The sequence below is a fragment of the Corvus brachyrhynchos genome, unplaced genomic scaffold, assembly GCF_000691975.1.
Source record: "Corvus brachyrhynchos isolate BGI_N302 unplaced genomic scaffold, ASM69197v1 scaffold454, whole genome shotgun sequence".
NCBI lineage: Eukaryota > Metazoa > Chordata > Aves > Passeriformes > Corvidae > Corvus > Corvus brachyrhynchos.
This window is the reverse complement of record NW_008237525.1, coordinates 979,422-987,737: the sequence shown is the minus strand read 5'-3', so window position 1 is coordinate 987,737 and position 8,316 is coordinate 979,422. Positions and strand designations below refer to the sequence as shown.

The window sequence follows — 8,316 nt, the reverse complement described above, 5'->3', positions numbered from 1 at the left end:
CCTGCTGTCCCGTGTGTCTGCTGCCCTGTAACTTGGTGTTTTGTACTTCACAGAGACTGTGCTGTTTCACCACTTCTGTTTCTAGTTTGAGAGCTGAACAAAATATTGGAAATGCATCCAAACTCTACCAGGCACCATCTTTCTCAGCAAGTTCAGCTTGGGAAAGATCTGGACTGACTCTGGGAATATGCTTCCAGCACTGTGCAGTGCAGCTGACCTGCAGTTAAATCCTGTAGCTCCTCACTGTATTGAGTGGTGCTTGGAAGGAACCTGTCCCCAAGATCTGATTTCCAAACTAAAATCCCAGCTCTCAGGCTTAGACTTCTGTTAATCTCAGACCAGCTGGTCACTTCCTGTAAAGGAAAATAACTTCTCTTGATTAATAGTTAAGCTGCAATGGTCTGTATGTAAAATAAATTTTTACCCAAATTACTGGTTTTTTTTCTTGGAATTATTAAAACATGCAATAGCAAGAGTGTGAATGGAGTGCTGTCACTGAGATGCTGCTGCTCTTCAGCATGAATGTTTTCCCTAGTAAGGGTCTGTTGCCATCCCAAAGACTGCTCTGGTTTGTGTTTGGAAGTGACAATCCTCAGAGTGGCACGCAAGAGGCTGGGAGAAGATGGCTTTTCCTGGGATGTTGCCTGGGTAGAGGCAGGTGTGCCAGGATCTGTGCTGAGAACTGAGCTTGTGACTGGGCCTTGGAGGAGGGTGGATGCATTGGGAGGACTTGGGCATCTGTGAGGAGCGTGACTCCTCAGAGCTGTGAGGTGAGCTCAAACTCATGACTTTTGGATTTTTAAATTCCTGCTTTCTGTGTGTTTTAAGTTTTTAAAGACATTCTTAGCTGTTTAAAGGTGTTGAAAATGGAATGTGCCACAGACTCATGTGTGCCAGGCAGGTTTCTCTGGGGACCTTTCTGCAAGCTCTTCTCATGGCCATCCCCATACCTGGGTCCTGTGGAGAGCTGCTTCCATGAAGATGATGCTTTCCTTCCTCCTCATGGCCGTTAGCCAGGTCCTTTCACTTGAGTTTGCACTCATATGTTGCATTCATACATGCCCTCTTCAAGTGAGCATGATCCTTTGTGCTGCTCCTTGTGTCTTGGGCGTTGGCGACGGCTCACTCTGGGAAGGTTGGTTCTGCTGCTCCGGGAAAGGTGCCTCCAGCTACTTGTGTCCCAGCTCTTCCAGTTTTAATGAACTGCCTCCTATTCCTGCTTACTGGGGAGGAGCAACATGACTGAGCTGTGTTACCCAAATGTGTCTGCAGGAAGAGCAGCTCCCAGGGAAGGCAGTGCTTCCTTATGGGACTGGGACTTAGCTGAACCTGCTGAAGGGAGCCTGGTGCTCTCCACTCACCTTCTTTTCTTTTCCTCTCATGCACTGGTCTGTATGGCCAGATGTAAAATGAAATGTCCTTCCCTTATAAAATGAAGGTATTTTGGTGCTTTATACATTAAATAACTCCTAACACAGCAGAACCCGAGTTCCTATTTTCTGCGTAAACACGGGAATGTAGTTTCTTATTTGCCCTGTGAGGTGTAATGTGCTAAATAGATCACTTGAGATGAACCTGGAGGGGCAAGGCACTGCTTATAAAGTAACATGTCGGTGATGTCTGGGTGGAACATGAGCCAAACATTAGCTAGCAGCAGAGTAAGATGGGCTGACAGGTCTGGGAGCCACTGAACTGTTCAGGCACTGAAATTACTTTTTATGGGCAGAACCTATTATTCCAGTAACTGGGAATGTGTTGGTAGGACATAACTTCCTTGTCAAGGCAGCGATTGGCTGCATTTGTTCTGGGAGAAATGTCAGCTGACTTATGCTGTTGTCTCTCTCCCTGGCTGGAAGACTCAAGCAGCTCTGGGTAGCAGCTCACATCATCAGTGTTTCCAACTGCAGTTTCTCAGTGCCCAGAGGACATGCTGCCCCTCCAACCTGCCTGCCTCTTCTTCACCTGTGAAAGTATTTCTAGCTTACGAGATCTGTCCCCATCACTCTTGTCCCAGGGTCCTTCCCTTTGATACTGAAACCCTGGTCTCTAGCAGTATTTCCTTGCCAATGGTGTAATGTCTTTAATGCTCTTTAAGGTGTTTTCTTTGCATTTTTTTCAGGTAGCTCAGGATGGGTCCTGTGAGAACTTGTAAAATTTCTAGGACCCAGTTATGCTCTGATTCTGCTGCTCAGAGCTGTGTGTATGTTGACAAGAACGTGCCTAGGGCAGTGGCTCACCACTGGCTCTTGAGGGGTACAGCTGGAGCCATGGGCCCAGGTCCATGCACTTCTGCTGTGAGTCACTGTTTTCAACTGGATCTGACTGGGTTGGGACAGTGAAATGTGCAGCTTGCAACAATGCTGTTTCATGCTCAGTTTAGCTATTTCTTTTCCCTTGGCTTCCTGCCCTACCTATGATATGCTTCTGTGTCTGAATATGCAGTTTTTCCTTTCTTATCTACCCAGCCAAGTCCTGAGAAGCTTCCCATCTGCCAGGGGGGCTTGGGCAGTACTGAAGAACCTGAGGCTTTCCTGGGTATTTCTCTGCTCCACTGGAAGGAACATGGGAGGTTAATTCTGATCTTTGTATCCTATGTAGAAGCAAACTGGTTTGAATTGCCTCGGTGGAAGTAAGTGAGTGCACAATGTGGATGCGGGCTGGGCCATTGCCTGGCCCCTGCCACACATGTCACGGCAGTAGGGTGGATTGAATGGAATGTTGTTTAATTTCAAGAGGTAGAGATGCGTAGAGAGAGGGATCTCTAGGCCTCTTACCTTGCTGGAGCTCTTTTGGGGTCAGTAAACTCAACTATTCGTCCTTGATGTACAGGACAAGAAAATGCATTGCTGGGAATGAGGAGTAATTTTGTTTTCTTTCAGGAGAAGTAGTACCAGGGACTTGCAGCAGTCCCTTTTAGTAGGGTCTTGGCTTTGGTTTCCTGTGGAAATAACTTCTCTGTGTCCAGTTCCCACAGAATGTCTGGGGGAGTCAGCTAAAGTTTGGCTTTGTTTTCTGGGCATCCAGAGGCCACATCTGAAGCTCCTTGTTCCAGTCTGAGGCAGGGAGCTTGCCTTCCCCTCCCTACACACTCGGCAAGGGTGTATCTGCTGTTCAGCACTTGTGAGATGGGGAAGGACCTTTACAAGGTACTTGGTTTCTTGTGTCTGAGAATAGAAAAGGTCAACTGCTCATGTATAGATAAAGGGAATGGGGCAGAACTTTCCTGTCTGGTGCTACTGTGCAGTTTAGGAATGAGAATGGAGGATCCTCTGAGTGTGTAGACAAGCTGAGATCTAGATTTCACCTGGTAGCACAGCTATTCAGTAAAGGCTAGACTGAGTTATCACCTGTGGGATCTGCCAGAGATAAAATCTATTCTTGATAAGACATAAATCAGTGTGCTACTTAACATTTATCTTAGTTTGGCAAACACAGTGATGTGCTCTGAATTCACCATCAACTCCTTCTCCCTGGACAGGAACAGCTCTTTCACTGTATGCCATTTGTATTTCAGGGTGTAACTAGTTCTCGGGATTAGCTGAAGCCAGTGATGTGCTGGGTGAAGGGATGCAGGTGGGAGAGATCAATGGTTTGTGCTTTCCTCACCTTTCAGATGAGTTTCTTTTGCTAGTCTTTGTCTTAACCAACTGAAACTGGAGAGAAACTGTGAGAGGTTGGCCTTAATGTAGGAGGTTTCCCTGAGAAACAACTGGGTGATAGCCGTGTGTTAGCTACAGAGATCGGGTGTCTTGTCTTCCTTTTCCTCTTGCAAACTGCAGTGTGAGCCAGACCTCCCCTGCTCTGGTAGCTGAGTTCTACATTCCTAGGATTCCCTCAACCTGAGGGAAGGCATGAAGTTACATTGGGGTGGGTTTAAGTTGGATATCAGGAGAAGGTTCTTGCCCCAGAGGGTGTCAGGCACTGAACAGGCTCCCCAGGGAAGGGGTTACAGCTCCAAGGCTGCCAGAGCTCCAGGAGCATTTGGACAATGCTCTCAGGGACAGGGTGGGATTGCTAGAGTGTCCTGGGCAGGGCCTGGAGTTGGACTCAATGATCCTTGTGGGTCCCTTCCAACTCAGGATATTCTAAGATTCTACAACTCACCAGCAGAAAAGGGGCATTGTCCCCTGTGTTGTGCCCCAGCACAGCATGCTTGGCCTGGCCCTGTGTAGGGCTGTGCTGGCTGGGTTGGAAACCTCGCCAGGTTTATTTTTCAGAACTCCTGGCAGTACATCTGCTGATGAGGCTCCCCGGCCTTCCCATCTGGGTTACCTCCTTGTGCTTCTTGGCAGGTGCAACTGTCACAGCCCTGGTTTCGTGTTGTGCAAAGAAGGGGAAGATGTTTTGAGGCTGCTGCTCTGCTAGGCTGGGATCCCTCTTGGATCTCAGCGCTGCAATGACCACCATGTGCACTTTTATCTGGGATGTAGTTGAGCTGCCTGCTTCACTGTTGAGGCTCAGCAGCCTTCCTGTGAGGAAGTCTCCCTTTCACACCAGCTGGAGGGCTTTGAACTTACAGATACATATCTTGGGGCAATTAGGTCTTTGTAGCAGAGCTCTGCTGCAGCCCATTCAGAGCCATTAAATGGGCTCTGGGGCTGGCTGCTGCATTCACATTCCCTTTCTGGGATGATCTGGGATAAAGTCTATGGGCACTCTTATAACAGTTTTTCAGGGTGGAATGGAGTTGCAGGAGTGTGTTTTGATTACAGGGTGGGCACCTGTAAAGGAAAACAACACACACGTGCCAGCGTGATTGTTGCAGTTCAAATCACAGAACTGGAGTGTTTTGGGGAAAGACCTCTGTAGGTCTTTAATTTGACCTTGTGTTTGAGGTGGGGCTGTCACTAATGATAGGTGAGATTAGCTGGGGCTTTATCTGGGCAAGCATAAGGATGAGATCCCTGGCCTCCCTGTGTTTCTCTCCCAGGGATGAACACTCCTTGTACTGAAAATACTTCATGGACATGCATCCTGACTGTCTTGCATCTCGGTTTGTGGCTTTTGCCCATTGTCACACTGTTTGTCACTACTGAGAAGAGTTCATGCCTGTCCTCTGCAACTTCACTTCCAGGAGCTGCAGGCAGTGATCAGATGGTCCCTCTACCTCAGGGCTGTTCCAGCCTGTGCCCCAAGCTCAGACTGTGGTGCCAGCTCTCTGCCTTTCCAGTTCTCCACATCCCTTTTAAGCTGCCCAAGCTGTTCAAGTGCAGTGTCACCAGCCTGATGCAGAGGGGACATTAACTGTCCTCATTCTCTGGCTGTGCTCCTGGCGGAGCCTGGCTGCCTTAATTCACAACCTGGCTGGCAACTTTCTTTGATGGGAAAGGCCATAGTTAAACTGGTGCAGCTTGGTTGTTTGGTTGGGAAGTTGGGATGTTTGCTGCAGCTCTGCAGTTGGGTGCCTGGGGAGCTCCAGGGTGTGCAGCCAGCCAGTTCCTTCTGGCAGCAGTCCTTTGTGCACCTATGAGTTGTGACTATCTTGCCCTTCAGGACTGTCTTTTCACACTTCCTTTCCTGCCACTGTCAGAGCCAATTCTTACCAACAAAGAAACCCCAACAACATTTCCTTGTTAAACAACCCACAGGGCCTAAAGGGAGCAGACAGAAACACATGTGATTTCTTGTTATAACATGAGTGACTCAGGCGAATGTTGTGCCCATGACTCAAGCAATGCCAGTGCCACAGAATATATCAGAGGAAACCCCATGTGGAACCTGGGCAGAGCAGTGCCAGTGGCAGCAGGAAGGAGTGGGTCCCCCATGTGTCCAACCACCCTTTCTTCCCAGGCTGAAGGAGCACAAGGACCAAGGGGGATTTATACTGCTGCAGAAGCGATACAAGAATGAGCTGCCACAGCCTGGAGTATTTTCTGGCTGATGTTTTCTGATATGGGTCTCCCACAGCAGAGCAGTGCCCTTCCTGGCACTTTGCTGATGATTCTCCACCTATCATGGAAGCCTTGGAACGAGCACTCACTCTTCTGCCGCCTGACCCTGGGATCTGGAAGGAAATGAAGAGCCCAGAGGACAGATCTGGTAGGGGCACTGGTCCCCCCTTGCTGACCTGGGACCACCTCTGCACCCCTGGCCCTGCCAGGGAGTGCCCCTGACCTGGAGCTACTCCAGGGCTGGGCTACTGGCCTGTGAGGCACCAGGTGCCACAGGAGTGTGACATGCCCCTCACGATGAATGGAGCTTCAACCACTGTGTCCCTTCCACCGCCTGCCCAAGGAAGGACCACAGGAACTGGTGTCAAGCTCCAGGGTGCAGCCAGGGCACGGCTAAGCATGTCACAAGTGCCAAGAGGGAAGTGACTCACTCACCTGGGAGCCAGCACAACGCCCTCTTCCTGTCGGAGCCTCTTCCCAGGCAGGAGCATACTGACGGCTCAGCCCTGCTGGTGTCTCCACTTGCGGCAGGGATCTGGCGGGCTGGGGTCTGTGACTGAGCTGGAGCAGGGGCTCTGTGACCCGAGGGTAAGACACTCCTTTCCCTTCTGCTTGCTCTTTCAGGCGTCCCTCCCCAAGCTCCACAAGCTCCTTCTGTGTCTGGGTAACTCAGGACACGGGCTGGCTCAACATCCCCCATGGATCTCTGAGCCATGGCATCTCAGACAGTGCCAAAGGCTTCAGAGACATCTTCATCCTCCCAACCTGGGTATGGGAAGACGCTCCTTGTTCTGCATGCCCAGCAAGCAGGGATGAGGTGATGAAGTGCATTGTGACAGCATGAGTCAGGCGGGTGCTGCTGGTGTCTTTGGGGCTGTGGGGAGGGGAACTGCTCCCACCCAGCTCCTATTCCACCCCTGAGTGACAACGACCCTGGCTTCGCTTGGATGCTGTGAAGCAAGGCGAGGAGTCCTGCCTGGCCCTTCCTCCTGTGAGGAAGAGGAGGCAATGCTTGGAGCCTCTCAAGGAGTCCAGGTCCCTCATCCCATTCATCCACAGCCCCTGCCCAGGCTGGGCAGGCAGATGGGGCAGAGGGCCAGCAGCTGTGGCAGGAAGTGTCTCGCTGAAGTTGGGAGCAGCAGGAGCAGTGTCCCAGCTGTGGCAGCTCAGGCAGGACATGGCTTTTGCCTCCAGCAGAGCTGTGACAGCCTGGGGCTGTAACACACAAATCCTGACATGATGGCCCATGAACTCACCCCTCTGCCCAGTGCAGCAGGGCTGCACTTAGGAACCAAAACCAACTGGAGGCTGCCCTGCTCCCTGCCTCATCCACTGCTGGTGAGGCTGTCCAGCTACCAGCAGTGACATTCTCTGCCAGTCTGGGCAAGCTCTGTCCCGCCTCAGGCGGGGCTGCTGGCCGATGGGTTGGTGTGTTTTCCGGCTGAGCAAGCCCAGCTCTGGGGCACATTCCTGCAGCGTTGGTAACAAGTTGGGGACACACTGTGCTCGGCTCTGAAGTGCTCATGATGGGGGAAGCTGAGTTTATTTAGTATTTCTTTCCTGAAACAAGCAAAAGAAAATTTTGCAGAGTGTTACATGAGTAGTGGGAACTCACAGACAGTAACACTCAGCACTAGCTCAGCACGTGCTGCAGCTCCAAAAGAACTTCATGCTTTTTCAAAGAGTCATCCTGGCACTCAAGAATGTGTTCTGGGGACTGGAACCAGCAGGGACCAAGCTCGTCTGTGTGCCAGTGGCTGGTGCTGTCACAAGCTCCATGTTGGTATTTCATCTTGTCCTTGTTTGCGGCTTGTGTCACTGACAGGGCAGTCACAGACCCATCAGCAGAAATGCTGCTCTTCCATTTGCACTCCTTGGAGAGCTCTTCTCTGCCAACACAGTGTATCTTGCTCTTGGGAAGAAATCTCTGGATACTTGCTTATAAAATCAAGAGTTTCTGATCCCTCCAAAATTTACATGTGGTTATCCAAAGCAAGTATGTTGCAAACGGGCTCCATCTAAGAAGGAAATAACCCCAAGGACATGTGCCAGAGGCAGGTGGGGCTTACAGGAGGCACTGGGCATCTGCCATGGCAGTATGTGCTGCCATGAGAATGCTGCTGGGTGCCAGACCCATGGGGAACAGCCACTGCCCACCAATCAGACTGTGTGGGGTTATCCCCAGACAGTAGAATTTGGAGCAGCTGCTCTGGGATCCAGCACTTATAACAGCCTGAAGGACTATCAGTGCTCCTTAACAGCATCTATGGGAATCAGAATAAAAGAAGTTAATTTATTTTTTATTAGGTTGCAAGTTGGCTTGATGAAAGTAAAGGCATATTCAAGACTGGTTTTTTTCTCAACTCAGCCTTGCATGGCTGTCAGAGCTGTCAGCCAGTGTGTGCATTCCCTGGGTGGGAAGAGC

At 50.5% G+C, this 8,316-nt stretch overlaps 2 protein-coding genes across 4 annotated transcripts in view; both read left to right on the top strand.

Moving 5' to 3' along the window:
• DNAJC8 (DnaJ heat shock protein family (Hsp40) member C8) overlaps positions 1 to 432 on the top strand; it is a 10,807-nt gene extending 10,375 nt beyond the window's left edge. Inside the window, exon 9 of the mRNA XM_017731576.1 lies at positions 1 to 432. The gene's annotated coding sequence lies outside the window, so the exon portion shown is untranslated.
• A 5,320-nt stretch (positions 433 to 5,752) lies between these two features.
• Positions 5,753 to 8,316, top strand: part of PTAFR (platelet activating factor receptor) — a 13,629-nt gene continuing 11,065 nt past the window's right edge. For 2 of the 3 annotated variants that reach the window (XM_017731574.1, XM_017731575.1), the window contains exon 1: positions 5,753 to 6,479. The gene's annotated coding sequence lies outside the window, so the exon portion shown is untranslated. The remainder of the gene's footprint in view (positions 6,480 to 8,316) is intronic. The other variant, XM_017731573.1, reaches the window with a different exon arrangement.